This window comes from Mauremys reevesii, linkage group 3 (genome assembly GCF_016161935.1).
Source record: "Mauremys reevesii isolate NIE-2019 linkage group 3, ASM1616193v1, whole genome shotgun sequence".
Taxonomy (NCBI): Eukaryota; Metazoa; Chordata; order Testudines; family Geoemydidae; genus Mauremys; species Mauremys reevesii.
The window spans coordinates 61359452-61378612 of record NC_052625.1 but is presented as its reverse complement, the minus strand read 5'-3'; the positions used below and the strand labels follow the sequence as shown (position 1 = coordinate 61378612).

Below are 19161 nucleotides of genomic sequence, written 5' to 3'. Positions count from 1 at the left end.
ACATATTTTGGCTTCCATCTACACTATTGGGAGCTACCATATTGTGGGATCTGGCTAGGTCTTCATGTGGTTTGGTCCTGCAGCATGGGTGAGTCGGAAGCCTGTTTGAATTGGGTCCCTACATCTTGGTACCAATCCTTGGCAAAAGCCACATCTGTAGCACAATGTAGAGACATAAAACATGGTTCAAGACCATCTATATTTCAAGTCTGAAATTGTGTTGTAATCACATCAGGTGCAATTGTGTGATAAGTGAGTAATAATATATGGTAGATTTCTATGGCCTTTAATAAAACTCAAGAGAAGTGGGTGAGCAAACACTAGAAAGCATAGGAAGGAAGCAAGACGATGTTTTGCTTGGTGGTCAAATACAGACCAAAAGCATTAGGCAAAATACACAGGACTAAGAGTATGTCTACACTAGGGGATTATTTTGATTTTACAGAAACCGATTTTTGGAAACAGATTGTATAAAGTCGAGGGCATGCAGCCACACTAAGCACATTAATTCGGTGGTGTGCATCCATGTACCGAGGCTAGCTTCGACTTCCGGAGCGTTGCACTGTGGGTAGCTATCCCATAGCTATCCCATAGTTCTCGCAGTCTCCCTTGCCCATTGGAATTCTGGGTTGAGATCCCAATGCCTGATGAGGCCAAAAATTTGTCGTGGATGGTTATGGGTAAATGTCGTCAGTCAATCCTCCCTCTGTGAAAGCAACGGCAGTCAATCATTTTGCGCCCTTTTCTCTGGATTGCCCGGGCAGACACCATAGCACGGCAACCACGGAGCCCGTTCAGCCTTTTTTCACTGTCACCGTATGTCTACTGGATAATGCTAACAGACGTAATACTACACAATAGCATCCCCTTGCCTTTGCAAGTTAGCAAAGATGGTTACCAGCTCTACTGTACCATCTGCTGCTTTGCAAGTTGACAAAGACAGTTCCAGTCATACTGTACCATCTGCTGCTGTCATGGGTGCTCTTGGCCGGCCTCAGTGAGGTCGGTCGGGGGCGCCTGGACAAAAATGGGAATGACTCCCCAGGTTATTCCTTCTTTAAGTTTTGACTAATGGAGAGTCAGTCCTGCCTAGAATATCCGGCAAGCCTACTAAAGAACCAGAGAGGCAAACGGCCACTCCGGGTCAGAGCCCCAGACATCCTGCAGAAATGATGAGCTCCATGCCATTTTAGGGGGTGCCCTTGCCACAACCCCACCCGTTGCTTCCCTCTTCCCCCACCCCTCCTGGGCTACCATGGCAGTGTCCCCCCCATTTGTGTGATGAAGTAATAAAGAATGCAGGAATAAGAAACACTGACTTTACTGCCTCTTCAAGCAGAGATCAAAGGGGGGAGGGGAGGGTGGTTGGCTTACAGCAAAGTAGGGTGAACCACCATTCTGCACTTGCTCAGCCTATAGCTGAAAATGGGAATCTGTGACAAGCACTAGGATAGAAGCACAGGCAGGACTGAATCTCCATTTGTGTGTGGGCCTTTGGTTGACACTGGTAAAATACAAAATGTCCCAGGATCTGTATGTTGGGGGACAGTTCTAAACGGCAGCTTACATTTTTTTATTTGCAGCAAAATGTAGAGGTCTAAGTGTCTGATTGTGATCCCTGGTAGCAAGGGGTAGGCGCGACCGCACGGTGCTGCTGACTGGGAGAGCAGCCTGAGGCAGAAGCCTCCAGCTGCCATGATATTCCAGGCAGGACTGAATCTCCATTAGACAAAACTTAAAGAAGAGAATGACCTGGAGTCATTCCCATTTTTGCCCAGGCGCCCCCAGCCGATCTCACCGAGGCCAGCCAGGAGCACCCATGGGACGATGACAACGGATACCAGTCCTACTGTACCGTCTGCAAGGCAAGACAAGAGGATGCTGCTGTGTAGCGCTGCAGCACCACGTCTGCCAGCAGCATCCAGTAGACATACGGTGACATTGAAAAAAGGCGAAAAATGATTTTTTCCCTTTGCTTTAACTGGGGGGGGGGAGGGGGGGAAGTCTGATGACATATACGCCGAACCACCCGTGACAATGTTTTTGACCTTTCAGGCTTTGGGAGCTCAGCCAAGAATTAAAATGGTTTTCGGAGAGTGCGGGAACTGTGGAGATTTTTTCAAATGTTTTGGCATTTCGTCTATTGGAACAGAGTTCTGATAGAACAGATTCATCTCCCCATACAGAGATCAGATTCAGTATCTCCCGTATGGTCCATGCTGGAGCTCTTTTTTGATTCTGGGACTGCATGGTCACCTGTGCTGATCAGCTCTCCACACTGGGCAAACAGGAAATGAAATTCAAAAGTTCGCGAGGCTTTTCCTGTCTACCTGGCCAGTGCATCTGAGTTCAGATTGCTGTCCAGAGCGGTCACAATGGTGCACTGTGGGATAGCTCCCGGAGGCCAATACCGTCGAATTGCGTCCACACTAACCCTAATTCGAAATGGCAATACCGATTTCAGTGCTACTCCCCTTGTCGGGGAGGAATACAGATATCGATATTAAGAGCCCTTTATATCGAAGTAAAGGGCTTCGTTGTGTGGATGGTTGCAGGGTTAACTCGGTTTAACGCTGCTAAATTCGAGATAAACTCGTAGTGTAGACCAGGCCTCAGCAGAAACTTCAGGCCTAATTAGGTGAAGTAATTAGGAGATGTCCAAATCTCCAGACACCTCTTAGGATCCACAAGGGGTCCTGGATCCTCTGAGATAGGTTTAGTGCCAAAGAGGGTCTGTAGAAGAGAAACTCTGATACAGCACAGGTAGCAGTAGGAGGAAATAGGAGAGAAAGCTGCAAAATTATTCTGCTTGGATGGTGGCCCTGAGATCAGAAAAGCTGGGTGGTCTCTGTTCACTTTACAGTCAGAGCCCAGAAAATCCTCCTCTGTATCCTGACACAGGTGGACCTAGATCAGCTGTTGGAATGCTAGAAACCCCTGGAATATGCAATATAGGAAGCTTACTTTGATTGAAAATACGTGTCAATACTTGTCAAGCATCCAGCATGTAATTGCAGTGTTTCTAGAGCTGAATTTGTTGATAGTGGAATTCACTGTAACTGGGACCTAAACCCTACTGGCTGTCTATCAAAGGCAGCCTCATGACAAGCCTTTCCTGTGAAGTGGCTTTTCTCTGTGGAACTGCTGATCGTCAGCCCCTATTACATTGTCATATGGGGATAAATCAGCATCTGCTTGGAGGCAAAAGACAAGAAGCTGCCGTCAGAGCAAGAGAAGGGATTGCTTATTTAAGTGATGAAAGTGCTATTGAAGTTAATTATAATTATTTGTATTAACTATATTTATAAAGAGGTCCTTCTAGTCCCACATTCCCAGCACTGGGCAATGAAAAGTAAAATAAAATCACCATTTAAAATGTAAACAAGCAAGAGTGGTCAATGAAGAAAGGAGAAATGGGAGTATTTATGGAGCCATATTCCAACACATCTTGGGAAGCGATATTTGTGGAGGCTTTGTTTGTTAATAAAGTGGGAACAATGCCCTGAGACAAATCCCAGAGAAGAATGAGTGCTATACACCAGGACCCACAACTTAAGATAGAATAGTGTGATCCCTGCGTAGCAGGTGGTGGTTGGGTGCAGATACCAGTCAGCACATGGTTCTTGGACCAGGTCTAGAACAAAACAAGGGGCTGCTTCATTAACAGAGTCAATCTGCAACTTTGTAGGGAGCCAATACAGAGATTGCAGGGCAGGTGTAAAAACTGTTGTGATCCCTCAAGCTGGTGAGCAAACATACTGCTGCATTCTGAACTTGTAGCAAGAGACGACAGTCTTTTGAAGAAGAAGTGACAATAACTGAGCCTCATGCTCACCAGCACTTCTGTTGCTCACAGATAGTTATGAGACAGAGAATGATGCAGGAGGTGCAAATTTCCAACAAGTGAGAGCTTTTAATGCAGTTAAAAGTGCACCGATAATTCTTAACCTGACTCCCTCTTTCTGAACAAATCCTCTCAACAAGTGGAAGCACGAAGGCCGAGCAACCCTGCTTGAGTCAATTATGTCTGTTCAACATTGCAAGACTTCTGTTTTCTCAGGGTTGAGGCTGGGATAGCTCCACACATCCAGCCAAGCCTTCAGCCAGAGCAGAGAGCAAACCTGTAGCGTTCATAGGCAAAGAGATATACAGTGGTCTCATTCACATAGTGAATATTGTGGCAGCGAGAGCAGTTCCTTGAGGCATTCCAATTTAGATCCTGGAAGGGTGTCCCTCATAAATCCTAATGATGACACAAAATTGTCCATCAGCACTGACTAACTCATCTTTTATGTCTGACTGGAAACATAGTAGGGCAGCTCCTGGCACACTAGCAACAATTACTAAAAACAACCACCTCTGCCTCTGCTCTGCCAATAAGGCCAGCCTGTGGCTATGTCTGCACTACAAACTAGGGTGTGATTCCACGGCTCATGTACACCTACTAGCACCGCTAGCTCTCATTGAGCTAACACAAGTACACATAGCAGTGTAGCCTCTGTAGCCCAGGCAGCAGCAGTGGAGGCCTGTTTGAGCCATGCTGAGCACATACCCACTGGTTTCAGGTGGAATCACACCCCTAGCTCGTAGCGATAGTCTATATTACCCAGTCATTTTCCTTCAAATAGCTTCAAATTGTTTCTCAGGGCAACCCGTATTCATGGGAGAAGCTGCCCATGCATATCTGCAAAGACACTGTGTTATCGTCTTTCTAAATAACACCACCTTTACAATGCTGACAAAACATCTGACTGAGGCTAGATAGTCTTGTGATGAGATGGCTGGTTATGACGACAGTCATCGCTGTTTCTTTGGGCTTTCCGTTTGTTGTTTCCACCCAATGTCCAGTCAATGAAAAACCCATAGTCTGAGTTCCACTGAGCACGAGGGATTATTTTGCCATATTTAATGCTTGCTTTTATTCATACCTCTGGACGCTCAATGCTTGGCTTTTAAGTGGCGTTGTACACATGTATTTTATACTGCAGTGGTTTTCAAACTTTTTTCCTGGGGATCCAGTTGAAGAAAATTGTTGATGCCAGCGACCCAACGAAGTGGAGGATGAAGCATTTGGGGTGTGGAGGTGAGGGCTGTGGCATGAGGCCAGGAATGTGGGGTTCAGGGTGTGGGAGGGGGCTCTGGGAGGGGGGTGGGGTGCAGGAGGGGGGTGAGGGCTCTGGGTGGGCTCAGGGCTGGGGCAGGGGATTGGGGCATGGGGTGGGGGCGCAGACTTACCTTCAGCGGTTCCCAGTCAGCGGCGCAGCTGGGGTGCAGAGGCAGACTTCCTGCCTTCCTGGCACCGTGGACCACGCTGCGCCTGAAGCGGCCAGCAGCAGGTCCGGCCCCTAGGCGGAGGTGCACAAGTGGCTCCCACCCGCGGGCACCGTTCCCCTCCCCTCCGGTGCTCAGGCAGCACACGGAGCACACTGCTGGCCACTTCTGGGGCACAGCACGGTGTCAGAACAGGTAGGCACTAGCCTGCGTTAGCTGGGTAGCATCACTGATGGGACTTTTAACGTTCTGGTCGGCGGTGCTGACCACAGCGGCCCAGTGCCTTACATGCCACAACCCAGTACTGGGTCTTGACCCGAACTTTGAAAAACACTGCTCTACTGTACATGTTGATGCCCTATTGTTTTAGGAATGCTGTGAAGTGGCTTGAAAGACAGATCACATGAAAGACACTGAACAAATCAACACTGTCTGCTGTTGTATTTTGTTAAAGGCCTCTGTGTTTAGATTGTTCCATGAAGTGACTTAGTCCTTGATAGAGTTGTTCATTTCTGGGAGGCCGTGCAACAAGCGAGGATGAAGGAATTTATACCAACAAAGGTCCTGATCTGCAACGTATTGTGCATGGGCTGACCTGGCTCTGCAGGGAGCCCTACTGAAACCAAGAAGGCTCCTCTGGGTGGGTGCAGGTTCCGCCTACATGAAAGGCAGTTCAGGATCTTCAGGGGCTAAATTATAAATAAGCCACTGGAGTGTGCATGACCCTGTCTTCACCTCTCAAGTAACAAAGCAGTAGCCTAGCAATGCATGCCCTGGTATGACTTTGATATTGGTATAGCTTTGATATTAGAGGATGGTTAGAAAACTACAAGAGTCTGGCGCATTAAGAATTTTTGTAGGAGGTGTGGGCAGAGTGAGGAAAATTCCCATGAAATTTTCCATGCAGCATCAGGACAAAAGACATCGCTTCTGAAGAATGGGAACTTGTAAGACAATGTCAGTGTGCTTTCAAATAGGGGGAATCCACACCATGATCAGAGGTGCTAACAACATTACAAGTGTACTGTTAACTCTTCTTTGTGGTGGTAAGTGACACTACAGAAGGTGACCCCTGACATGGGGGGATGGGGGGGGCGGCGGGAGCCAGCCTGCTGGCAGTTAGACCAAGGTGCAGTGATTTCCATGCATATTGATAGCAGAGTGACAGCTTAAGACCAGCTTTCTATTTGAAGATCATCAGTTCTAAGTGGTCTAAAATCTGTATGGTTAATCAGATTGCCTTGAAGTGTGAGTGCTTCATGGGGGCATAGGGTTCTCTTAGTGATCTAAATTCATGGCCATTTGACCAAGGGGTTCTGGGACATACTGCTTTTCTTAAACTGATTCTGGCAATCTTTTTTGCTCACAGATAGAGATTGAACTGGGACTCAGGTTTGTCACAGCCGGTTCGCCAAGGCTCAAGGCACCAGCCATTTGGGGGAAGTCAAATTAAAATTTTAGTTGCAAAAGAAATTGCTTCTCCTGTCAGACACATCAAGGATTACACAGATCATGTGCAGAGGAAGAGGCTAAGGATCTGGAAAACTCTCTCTCTGCATCACAGGATCGGGGTGACTCTGAGGATATGTTACAGTCATTGAATCTGAGCCGCATCCCAGGCACTGTGAAACCCAGGGCAGAAAGCTGAAGTTAAAAAAAAAAAAAAAAAAGTAGGCCCTTTGTTCCAAACCACCTCTCTCAAAAGCGGGATTTTTATTTGGGGAGAAAGTAATCTGAGCACAGCAGAATATCCAGAAGGTGCTGAGATGATTTCTGAAAAGAAAATTGTAGGCGTGTAGGCTTGTGTGGCTGTCCCTTGCTGTCAGTCTCCAAGGGTGGCCATGCCTCTTTGCTATCACGCTCCCGGAACAGCAGTCTGTACAGGGTGGGAATTAGCTGTCTCTAGGGCTCAAACCCGCAGGCAAGGGAGAAGAATGCACAGTTCAGGTGCCCAGGCCCTTAGGAAAGGACAGGGCACCTTGTAGGCTAGTGCTCCAGCCCTCGGGCAGGGGTCGAGTGCCCAGTAAGCAGCCTAGGGCGCCGCAGGGGTTGAGTGCAGAGCGCAGGTCTCCTGACCTAAGGATGGGGAGTAAGTACTGCCACCCCGTGGTGAGGTGGCAGGATGGATGCAGGTTTGCCAAACTCCACCGCGTCCCAGCCTAGTGCCCTAACAGCAAGTCTCCGGAGGCAGCCAGACGGTAGTCTGGTTCCCCTGGGCTGCTTCCTATACTCCCCCTTGAGTGTACCTTCCAAGGGTCGTCCTCCATCTCCCTGGGGTACACTGCGAGCGCAGTGCCAGCAACTCTTCAGCATCAGGCGTGTCTGGCCATTCGGGTAGCTTGGGGTCCTTCCCAGGACAGCAGAAGTCTTCTGCAGGCACCTGCATCCGCAGTGGGGAGACCACATCTGTCTCCTTTGGCAACTGCTTCTCAACTGAGCCAAATAGCAAGTGTGAAAAATCAGGATGGGGGATAATAGCACCTATATAAGAAAAAGACCTGAATATCAGGACTGTCCCTATAAAATTGGGACATCTTGTCAGTTGTCATCCTAGCTACAGGGCCTTTTATACTTCCTGTTCCCCTCGGTTTCTGGAGTGGGGGCGTCTGGGAGTCCCTCACTGTCAATGTCTGAGGGTGGCCACACCTCTTTGCTACAAAAATAAATTGCACAGGACAGGGGAGAATAGAGGCAGAGCATCCTTCCGCCCCACATTCCCCTCTCATGCATGCACCACAATCTGGGACCCCAAGCCCATCTATGGGAGTGTAACCCCCACTTTCTTGCCTCCCTTCATGTGAGCTGAGATCTTAGCATCCTTGGCCCCAGGGGGGTTTCTGAGCCTTGCTCCCTGTACCCCATGTTTGTGCTAGACTTGGGGAGGCAAGGTGGAAGGGAGCTGCCCATCTATTGCAGTCTGACCCTCCTCCCTTCCCCAGGTTCTGGGAAGGTGCTGCCTTTGGGGGGGGGGGTGTATCTGAGCCCCTCTCCTTCCCCCCCCCACCTCCACTGTGACTTGGGATCTGGGTTGCTTTGTCCCTCTAAGTAGATCTGAGATCATCTTTGTACCCCTCCACCATCAATGTGACCCAGGATTTGGGAAAGCCCTGCCTCTCTGGGTGGGGAGCTTAGAACAGACTGCTAGGCGCATGCACCGAGAACACACTGCTGAGGCTATGGGCACATCGACACTTAAAACACAGCATTGGCACAACTGCAGCAATGTAGCTTCACCACTGTAGCACTTTAATAAAGACTCTAAGCCGATGGGAGATAGCGCTCCCTTTGGAGTAGTTAATACACCTCCCCAAGAGGCAGCAGGTATGTCAACAGGAGACCTTCTCCCACCAATATAGTGCTGTCTACACAGGGGTTTAGATTGGTATAACTATGTCACTCAGGGTATGGATTTTTCACACCTCTGAGTGACATGGTTATACCGATATAGGTCTTAGTATAGACCAGACTTAAGTCTTCACTAGCACCATTACAGTGGCACAGTATAGTGCATCAATGTAGACACTCACTATAGCAATGGGTGGGGTTCTCAGCTTTCTGAGCCTGCAATTTTGAAGTTTGACATACACTCTTGGCAGAAACCTGAGAATGAACTGTAAACATTTGAGAAAAAAAGTCAGTCTTTGTCAAGGTGGGTTGTTGCTGATTTTGTTTTGTTTTGAAAAATGTAATCTGAGTACTGCAGAATAATCAGAAGGTGCTCAAACCTTTTGAAAATAAAATAAAATTACATACGACTGCTCATGGGAAGGGCGGATTAGGAGCACAAGAGTAAGTGGTAATAGGGCTTTGGGTCTGCAGTGAGGGATGGGGGTATTATGGAAAGGAAGATAAATGAAGGGAAGACATGAGCGGTTGGAGAATATTAGGGGTAGCAGAGAAAGTTGTGGGTGGGGAGGGCCATCAGCTGGGATGCATGTGTATGCTAGAATCTAGGGGAGCCCTACCACTCTGCAGGGTTAGGAGCTCCAGTCCCAGCCTGCTGTGTGTTCTCAGATCTGGAGGAGCTTGCTCCTCTTGGGGTGTCTGAGCCCCTATCCCTTCATGTTAGCTGGGATCTGGGATGGGGGAACTGAAGGCAACATAAATTTAAACATTTGAAATCCAGAAATGAACATTTAAGATATACATCAACCTAGTGTGGGGGTAGGGGGCTTGCCACTGGTTTGGAGAAGGGGGCAGACATGTTGCAGGGAATGGTGGGACAGGGATGGAAAAGGAGAGAGACCCACCACTTGTCTTTTACATACCAAAGTTACTGTAACAACCATGTAATAAAACTGCCAAGGTTTTGGGACATAGATCAAGGATGAGATTTCTCTCACCAGCCCTATTAACAGCTATACAGTGCAAACATTTCAATGCACGACCATTATCCTCATTGCATATAACAAGAAGTACAGGAGCAGGGGGGATGAGCACTGTAGAATCACAAAGCAATGGTGAGGCCTAGGGTAAGTTCATTATACGGGGACTATGTCTAGCTATTTCTGCCACTGGCCAGCTGGGTGACCTTGGGCAAGTCACTTCCCTATCTGTGTCTATTTTCCCATCTGCAAAATGGGGATAATTATGTAAAGTTCTTTTTGATCTACTGATGAAACAACTATATAAAAGCTTGGACTTTTGATTCTTACCTAGCCACAGTAGCAGATTAACAGATCAAGTCTAGGGGAGACCTACACCTGCCTGAATGACCACTAACTCCTACCAGCAAACATTTCTCTTTAAAAACCACTTGGAAATGAAATGTCAAAAAAGTTTGTTAATACAGTCAAGGTTGTTTGGTGATAGCTCATGAGCTTCTACAGTGTCATGTTCAATCAAACTCAGACTTCTGAAAAACCAAGAAATACAGAGTTAAGGTAAATGCCCACACAAATGTAACTCCGCCCCCTTTGAGAGATGCCCCACTGTGCCTTTAAGACACATTTTCACTTTACCTTTTTACTTTGACTACATGCATCTGACGAAGTGGGTATTCACCCACGAAAGCTCATGCTCCAATATGTCTGTTAGTCTAAGGTGCCACAAGACTCTCTTCTGCTTTTACCTTTTTACTGTAATGGACAGGTACTACCTGCACCTGCCCTGTGCTCAAACACTGAGACTACTTCCATGTCAGAGTATCACACTTATAAAATTTAACAACCACTTCATACCCCTTTACGGTGTCTTCACACTGGCACACATGATACCACCAAAACCTACACTTCCCCTACCCACCATTAAATCCAGACTTCTCTCACATCCCATTTCACTACTGACAGTACCCACAGCAAGAAGACCCCAATGCCCTGCTACTAACAGCCTACACAATCCTGTATTGAAATGATGCAGACTGGATCCTCAGGTACATATACACCTCTTTTCTCTGCTAACACACATGGTGGGGGGCCGGGAGGGAGAGGGAATTGAGACCCATATCTCCTCATATCACAGCCATTGCTCTTCCAAACTGCTTCAACTTACTCCTTTGCCATTCAGTACAGCTACACCTAACTCAGTGAATACAGGAGTGCATGCAGATAATTCCCAGGCTTAGTCCACATTTAAAATGTAGATCGCCTTAGCTATGTCTCTGAGGGGTGTGAAAAATTCACGCAGCTAAGTAATGTAGTTAAAATGACAATCTCCTGGGGAATAATTCTTCTGTTGACCCTATCTCCTGCCTCTTGGAGAGGTGGATTAAGTGTAGTGACAGAAAAACTCCACCTGTCGCTGTAGGAAGTGTCTACAGTGATACAGCTGCTGTGTTGTCGTAGCGCTGTAGACTAGACATAGCCCCAGTGGGGATAGAGTTAAGTTGTGAGGGCATTTGCCTTAACTCTATTTCTTGGTTTTCAGAAGTTTGAGATTTGCTGAATTTGACATTCTAGAAGGGCATGAGTTGTCACCAAGCAACCTTCACTCTGTGTAAATGAAGTATTTTGCCATTTAATATATCCTTTCAGTAACAAGGTCCCACCTGAGCAAGGCTTCAGTGTGGGGGGATGGAATAGAATAGATGACCTCTTGAGATCTCGTCCAGCCGTACATTTTTGTGATTATGTGACAACGACCAGCCAATGAGCATAAGGACTGAACATTGTGATCTGAGATGTCACAGGTCCCGTGATTTGTATAATCCAAGCTGAGCAGCAGCCAGATGGGGAGGGAATTGGGCTCTATTCTCATACTGTGTTGCCAACTAGAGACGGACAAAGTCCTGAGCAGCTGCTGTTGTGCAAGACGTCTGTCTGGGATTCTGCAGCTTTATGTGCAGAAAATGTTTGTAGCTGTTTATGAGCCAAGCAATAAAGTGAACAACAGAACACAGGATTAACCTTTGATTAGAGAGAGAGAAATCATTATGAAGACAGGAGCTTGGTAGAGGGGTGTTCCTGGACCCCAACATTGCATATTATAGGGTGGAATAAGAGGTGTCATATCAGCCCCAATTCAGCTTAGCAAGAAGAAATGAGGGATGGTGTGTGCGTGTGTTGCTGGGGATGGAGGAGGCCTGGCCTACACTTAAAATTTAGGTTAACATAGCTACATTAGTCATGGATGTGAAAATTCACACCCCTAACCAACGTAGCTATGCCAACCTCACCCCCCAGTGTAGCCATAGGCCACATCTTCACTACGGGGCTACAGCAGCATAGCTATAGCGCCATAGCTTTGCCGGCATAACCCTGTTGTGTAGACACAGCCTACACCACAGAATGGTTTTTCCCCATTACTGCAGGAACACCAGCTCCCTGAGCGATGGGAGCTAGGTTGACAAAAGCATTCTTCCATTGACCTAGCTGCTTCTACACTGGGGGTTAGGGCAACATAGCAATTGTTCTCCCGGCTGTGGATTTGTCAAACCCCATAGTGCCATAGCTATGTTGACCTAAGTTTTAAGTGTAACCCAGACTGCAACTATGGGGATAGAAGAATGCACCTGTCGACCTAGCTAATGTCGTGCAGGGTGGTGGTTCTCCTTCTGTCAGCATAGGCTTCAACTGCACTTCAGGGTTATGCCAGCATAGCTGTGGTGATATAGCTATACCACTACAGTCCCTGTACTGTAGGCACACTTGGAGCGTCTCGCTGGGAGTTGCATGGAGCCACATGCCCTTTAAATGACTGAGAATGTTTAAGAGTGACTTATTAACATTACAGGCAGCCCTCAGGAATTCTCATATGATGGAGTGAGGGATCTGGTGCCGGCCAGCCAGCAATGAATGCAGATTTGACCAGCCAGAAGGGTGTGAGAGATGGGAGGAGCCAAGACTAATGATGTTAGAAAGGAGCTCAGCTGGGCTGCCAGCTCTGAATACTTCATGTGCTACAGCCAGGGGTGGCTCTAGGCACCAGCAAAACAAGCTGGTGCCTAGGGCGGCCAAATCTAGGGGGCGGCAGGCTGGGCCGGCGGACCTGCCGCAGTCATGCCTGTGGGAGGTCCACCGGAGCCCCGGGATGACCGGACCTGCCGCAGGCATGACTGCGGAGGGGGCGCTCGTCCCGCGGCTCGGCTGGACCTCCCGCAGGCATGACTGCGGCAGCTCAAGCGGAGCCACGGGATCCGCGAACCCTCCGCAGCCACGGGGGGTCCAGCCAAGCCACGCGGGACCAGCGGACCCTCTGCAGTTATGCCCGCGGGAGGTCCGCTGCTCCCGCGGCTCCGGGGCGCCTCCCGCGCATGACTGCTTGGGGCGGCCAAAACGGTAGAGCCGCCCCTGGTTACAGCTCAGTGTGCAAGGGAAGGGCTTGGGTGCCCTTTGCAGATCTGATCACCTGTGAGATCTGCCTCTCCCAATAAGAGCAGCCATACTGGGTCAGACCAAAGGTTAATCTAGCCCAGTATCCTGTCTTCTGACAGTGGCCAAGAAGCACTAGCTCATCAGTGCTCTGCAGGGTGTTGGCCAAAGGTGACCCAAGACATCTCTTTCCCCACTTCCCCTCAGATGCTGTGCATTGTCCCCCTACAGATCTCCCAGTCACTGCCGGGCTGCAGCATGAGCCCAAACTCATTAGTTAGGCAAAATCTCTCTTGCCAAGTGAAATAAGTTTTCCCCCAGTCAGATATTCAAGAGGCAATAAGGAATGGGGTTAGGCTCCAGTCACTTGGGCTGTATCTGAGACTTCGGGGACATACCCCCATTTTTGCATTAACACTGGTGCAAGCCTCAGCCTTGGACACCAGCACCCATACTTGGAAGCACATTATACTGTCACTACACAGGCTAGTCCAACCGTCCTGTGGGTGAAGTTGATACTCTTACAGAAGTGCCAACATCATCCCCAATCATCCTAAGTAGAACATTTTACTCTCTGGGTTATAGATATAGGAATGAGTAGCTACAAGAATTACAGGAAGTTTCTGCTGCTCCTTGCAGAAGGGAAATTTGAAAGTGGTTTAGTTACTCTACTGTGCATGAAATTAATGGAAATATTTTACAACCAGAGTATTTTCCATAAACATTTGCAATACATTAGGATTGTTTTCACTGAATGAATATGACTGTTTTGCTGGCAAATGTCATTACCCAATTGATGCTGTAGAGTTTTTAATAAATAAAAGCAGCCTTTATTTCTTCCTCCCCACCCCCGACTCAAGCCTGTGACCACACAATCAGTCACTTTCACAGTGGAAAGATCAAAGCATCAAAGGAGGACGTCAGAAGAATCTTTTTATGTGGATTCTTGGGTTTTAGAGACACTTGCTAAGTTTTGGAGTTAAAAAAAGAACAGCTCAACTTAATGATGCAGTGAAATGTTGGAACTGCACGATACAAGGAGCCCAGCAGAAGGCCAATACACAGACGTGTGTCAGAGGATATTACATTCCACATATTAGAAATCATTACCTCCTCACTGGGCCAGCAGCAGCAATATTCCGGATATCCCTACATTTGGAAGCACTCAGACATACTTGGGACAAATTCAAGCCATTGGAATTATCACAGGGATAAATTTAGCCTGCTGTTAAAAAGCCACTGGATGCCTCATGGAGAACCATCTATTTTATAATGATACTTAGCACTTAAATAACATTCATATTTGTAAACATCAACTAATCCTCACAACGCCCCAGTGAGGGAGTTAAGAATTATTATTATTATTCCCATTCCATAGGTGGAGAAAGTGTCAGAGAGGTGAGGTGCCCAAGACCACATCATAAATCAATGGCAGAGTTAGGACTAGAACACAGGTGTCCCACCCCCCAGGCTTGTCTTCTAACCACTAACCAGTGCTGCCCCAGTTCAGAAACAAATGTGTTTGAATCACCATTTTGTTCTGTATTTCCCCTCAGTCACTCCTGACTGGTGAGGATATTTGTGTGGATGCAGCACTTATTCTCCCAGGAGTTCATCTTTTATTCTTGTAAGAACTCATTTTACAGCCCTCTGCGGGCTCCCCAGGCTGTGAGTCTATGGGGCTACTCCCCCATTTAATCCCTTTCCAGAGCAGGTGGGGAATGGGTGAAACTTAGCCCCATTCTTTACTCTCTCTGACTGGGGTAGCTGAGCCAGTGCCTGCAAGGCTGGGGGGTGGGGGTGAGAAAGAGAGAAGCAGGAGGAATTTACTGCTGGTATCAGGCAGCAGTAAATTACTACCTGCTTGGAGCAGAGAGAAAGCAGGAAGGGAAGTATCTCTCTGTCTATGTCTACACTGCATCTGGAAGTGTCCCTCGCAGTCTGGGTAGACACACATACTAGCTCTGCTTGAGCTAGTGTGCTAAAAACAGCAGTGTGTGGATGTTGTGGCAAGGGGGTCATGCCCATGGGGCTCAGGCAGCTAGCCCATGCTTCCACCTGCACTACACAGTGTCCACACTGCTATTTTTAGTGTGCTCTCTTTCGCAGAGCTAGCATGTGTCTATCTGGGATGGGTGGCATGCTCCCAGCTGCACTGTAGACATATCATCTGAGACACAATGTCTCCCAGGGTTACTCATGGGGTGGCATAGCTTATAGATCATGCCTCGCTCAAGACTGCCCCTAGTCACAATCCACTATTTCAGGGTAAGCTTAAGGTTGCTAAAATGCATCTCCCATCAATGCAATAAGTACAATCTAGGTAGAGTGACCAGATGTCCCATTTCTAAAGAGACAGTCCCATTTTTTGGGACTTTTTCTTATATAGGTGCCTATTATCCTCCACCACCATCCCATTTTTTCCCATAGTTGCTATCTGGTAATCCTAAATTTAGGAAACTGCTACTTCACAAGACATTAGCCTCCAACCACTCACAAGCTGCCTGTCTTCACAAGCACGCATAACTACACCCAGCCTCAGTCCTATCCCACAACAGGTTACCTCCCAATACAGGCCTAAACCCACCCACAATGCACACATCCACGTACTCCCAAGCAAACTTGTCACCTGGTGCTGCAAGGCTGGTGAAGATGTAATTGCACTGTCCTGGAAACTAAAGGGACTGGAATCCCACTTGGGGGATGGGAGGGAGAGGGGGAGAGAAAGGTCAGCGCTTTTTGTGAGTGGTAAAAAAGTGAACATTAGAGTGGAATTAACCAGACCTGACCCTGGGAGGTGCTGAGCACCCTCAGCTCCCATTCACTTCAATGGAAGTTGCAGGTGCTCAGTGCGTCACAGGAGCAGACCAATAGGATACTTCTCTGACATAGCAGTTCAGAGACCCTAATAAGATTAGCTGTTGGGTTACTGGGCAATAAAATGGTTTACTCTGTGAAGAATTGAGAAAATGAGCTGAAGTAGCGAAATTCCAGTAATGGGCAGGACCCTTGGTGGTTTCACCTTTCCTTCATGGTTGCTTTAGTTTATCCAGGGAACCACATCACATCACTGCAATGCAATAAACAGTCTCCCTTTGAGACCAGGGAAATGGATCAGCCTTATCTCTTTAATGTGCTTTATCATGGTTTGTTCTACACATCAGCAAGGAGATATTTTCTAGCCTTTTCAGGGCTACCAGTTCCACCATAGTACTTCTAGCACAGAATTTTCACTTGAGATTATTTGGGGGGAGGGAGAGAAGAAGTGGCAGGAAAACAACACAGTATATTTAGGAACTAGGAAGTATTGCACCACTGGGGACACAGCTTGCAATCAAAATGCCTGAGGTTTGCCCCTGGAAAAGGAGCAGGGGATTGAGAGAGATAGGGATGAATGGATTTGGTTCAACCAAAAATGAGTATTGTGTTCTAACTTACCGCTGAGAAGTTACCATGACAATGAGCATGACATTCGTGCCCAGATGGACAGGTAGAAGAAAGGAGACACTCCATAAACCACTGGGGAAGAATATTTATCTGTGAGGGGAGGGAAAATCAGCAAGGATGACTACACCTTAATCTCCATAAAGCAAGCTATGCATAGGATGCAGGCAGTGGGGGAGGGTGGTATTTAACTCATGAGGCTCAGCTGAGCTGAATGAAGGTAGAACAGGTCTCCATGTGAGAATGAGAAGCAAGATCTGGAAAAAGGGGATACTCCTACCCACAAACTCTCCCCTTATCCTACAGGATCAGATATGGGGCTAGGAAGGCCTCACCTCTACCCGTAATTCTGTGCCCTTCCTGCACGGGTTGGTGAATTCTCACACCCCTCCCCAAGGAGATAGGTAGGAAAATAGCATCCCTTCCATTTTACAGAGGGGGTAACTGCATCACAGAGGCTTAGGCCCAGAACTGTAAAGATATTTAGGTATTGCTCCACTCAGTATTGCAAAGCCTAAGGGCCAGATATTGAAAGGGAGGCCCTTAAAGATGCAGACAGGAGCATAAATGCTGCTTGATTTCAAATTAGGTACCTTGCCACTTTTGAAAACCCAACTAGATACCTATCTGCATTTTTAGGTAGGTACCTACCTTAAATAATCTGGCCCTAGCTGACTTAGCTGGCTAAATCCCATTGAAAGCCAATGGGGCTGAGGCACCGAAGGGTCAGATTTTAAAAAGGTATTTAGATGCCTGAAGATGCAGACATGCACCTAACACTCATAGCCTGGGTGCTTTTGAAAACCCCCAATAAATGCCTTGAAAAAAAAAATCTGTCTTTAAGGGTCTGAAGCCCAGATAGTTAAAGGTATGTAGGCATTGCTGCACTCAGCTTATGCGTAGCTGATTTAGGAGCATAAAGTGCCTAAATCCCTTTTGAAAATGAAATTTAGTCTCCTTAGTCAGTCAGGGGTTGTGACGCTGAGCATAGCAACACCTAGATACCTTTACATAGTGGGGCCTTAGGCCTTGAAAAGCTGAGTGGAGCGCTTCCTAAATAGCGTTACACGTCTGGGCCTAACTCTCCTGCTTTGCAGAACACCCACAGCGCCCCACTGATTTCAACTGGTGTCACAGTTGCTCAGCACTTCTGAAAAAAAAAATCATGTCCTAATCATGACTTACTCAAATCAAATGGGATAGGTGTGGTGGAGCTGGGAGGAGAACCCAGCCTGTTATAACAGACTAACCCAGTGTTTCACAAATGAGGCCACCAGAGGCTTTTGTTGTGGCCACAGCCTTCTGGGCAGTGACTAGGGGAGAGGGGGAGCAGTGGACCCTCCCCTGGGGCCACAGCACAGGTTGGGCCCTGCCCCTCTCTGGAGCCACAAACACTGGAGGAGCAGGCAGCCAGTGAGTTCCACACCTTCCATGGGCTGGTGAGACTTGGGCTTCAGCCCTGGAGTCATGGGTGGCAGGCTCCGGTCATGAGGCTTTGAGTTCCAACCCTGGGCCCCAACCACTCGGCAGGGGGTGCCAGCCTTTGGCTCACCAACCCCTCCCCACATTGCCACTGGTCCCCACTGCCCCCATAAATCCCCCCCATTACCCCTGCTATATCCCCATCCAGGGCTTAATTTGTCCTCTGGCTTGCCAGGGTTGAATAAAGCTTCTGTGAAAATTGATATTTGTATGTTTGTTAATATCACTTTTCACAGCCTTCCAGCTTGCTAGTAAGTCTGCTGTGAAAAGTGATATTAACAAACTTATAAATATCAATTTTTGAGCAGCAGACTTATTAGCTAGCAAGTCTTTTAAAGAAAGCAACCAAAAGCAAAAGACACACCACCAACAAAAGACGAGAATGTGCAAAACACCTTATTTGTGTTTCTATTCTGTTTAGGTCCAGTAAAGAATGAAGACAACTGTACATTATTTTAGTGATTGAGTTTGCCGAAAAAACCCAAACCCCTCTACATACATAAATTACAATGATTTGGACATGTATATGTGCATATTTGTTTTTCCTAAAGTTAATTAAGTATTTTAGGTAAAATTGTCAGAGCAGCCACCAGCAAGAGTTGGTGGCCACACTCTGAGGTCACCAAAATTTTTGTTGCAAAGCCTTGTACTAATGTCTCATCCACTAGACCACAGCTCCTCAGAAAAAGCTGCTTTGTATCTAAGAGCTTAGGGCTGGTCTACACTGGGGGTGGAGGTCGATTCAGCTACGAGAATAGCGTAGCTGAAGTCGATGTATCTTATTTCAACTTACCTCCCGTCCTCACGGCGCGGGATCGACGGCTGTGGCTCCCCCGTCGACTCCGCTTCCGCCTCTCGCCCCGGTGGAGTTCCGGAGTCGACGGGGAGCGTGGCAGGAATCGATTTATCACGTCTAGACAAGATGTGATAAATTGATCCCCAATAGATCGATCGCTACCCGCTGTGGACATACCCTTAGTTATGCTACTTGTAAAATGGGAGTCCCCAGCTCTTCCAGGCACTTTTAAGATCTAAAAGGGGTAAAAGTACCACAACAGGGTAAAATGCTATTACTAGCCCTCTTTTACAGAGCTGAAATCTTACACATAGGAGGGCTGATTAGCTAGCACTGTAGACTAGCAAGCTAAGCCTTTGCCCAGGAGCCAATAGACCTGGCTCTGACACTTTACGTTCAGGGTTTATCACATAAATCTTG

General features: G+C 47.5%; 1 long non-coding RNA gene across 1 annotated transcript in view; it reads right to left on the bottom strand.

Annotated features, from left to right (window-relative positions):
* Window positions 1-16518, bottom strand: part of LOC120400333 — a 34506-nt gene extending 17988 nt beyond the window's left edge. Inside the window, exons 1-2 of the long non-coding RNA XR_005595741.1 lie at window positions 16458-16518; window positions 7518-7704 (exon numbers count right to left, since the gene is read on the bottom strand). This is a non-coding gene — a long non-coding RNA (uncharacterized LOC120400333). The remainder of the gene's footprint in view (window positions 1-7517; window positions 7705-16457) is intronic.
* Window positions 16519-19161: the final 2643 nt, after the last annotated feature.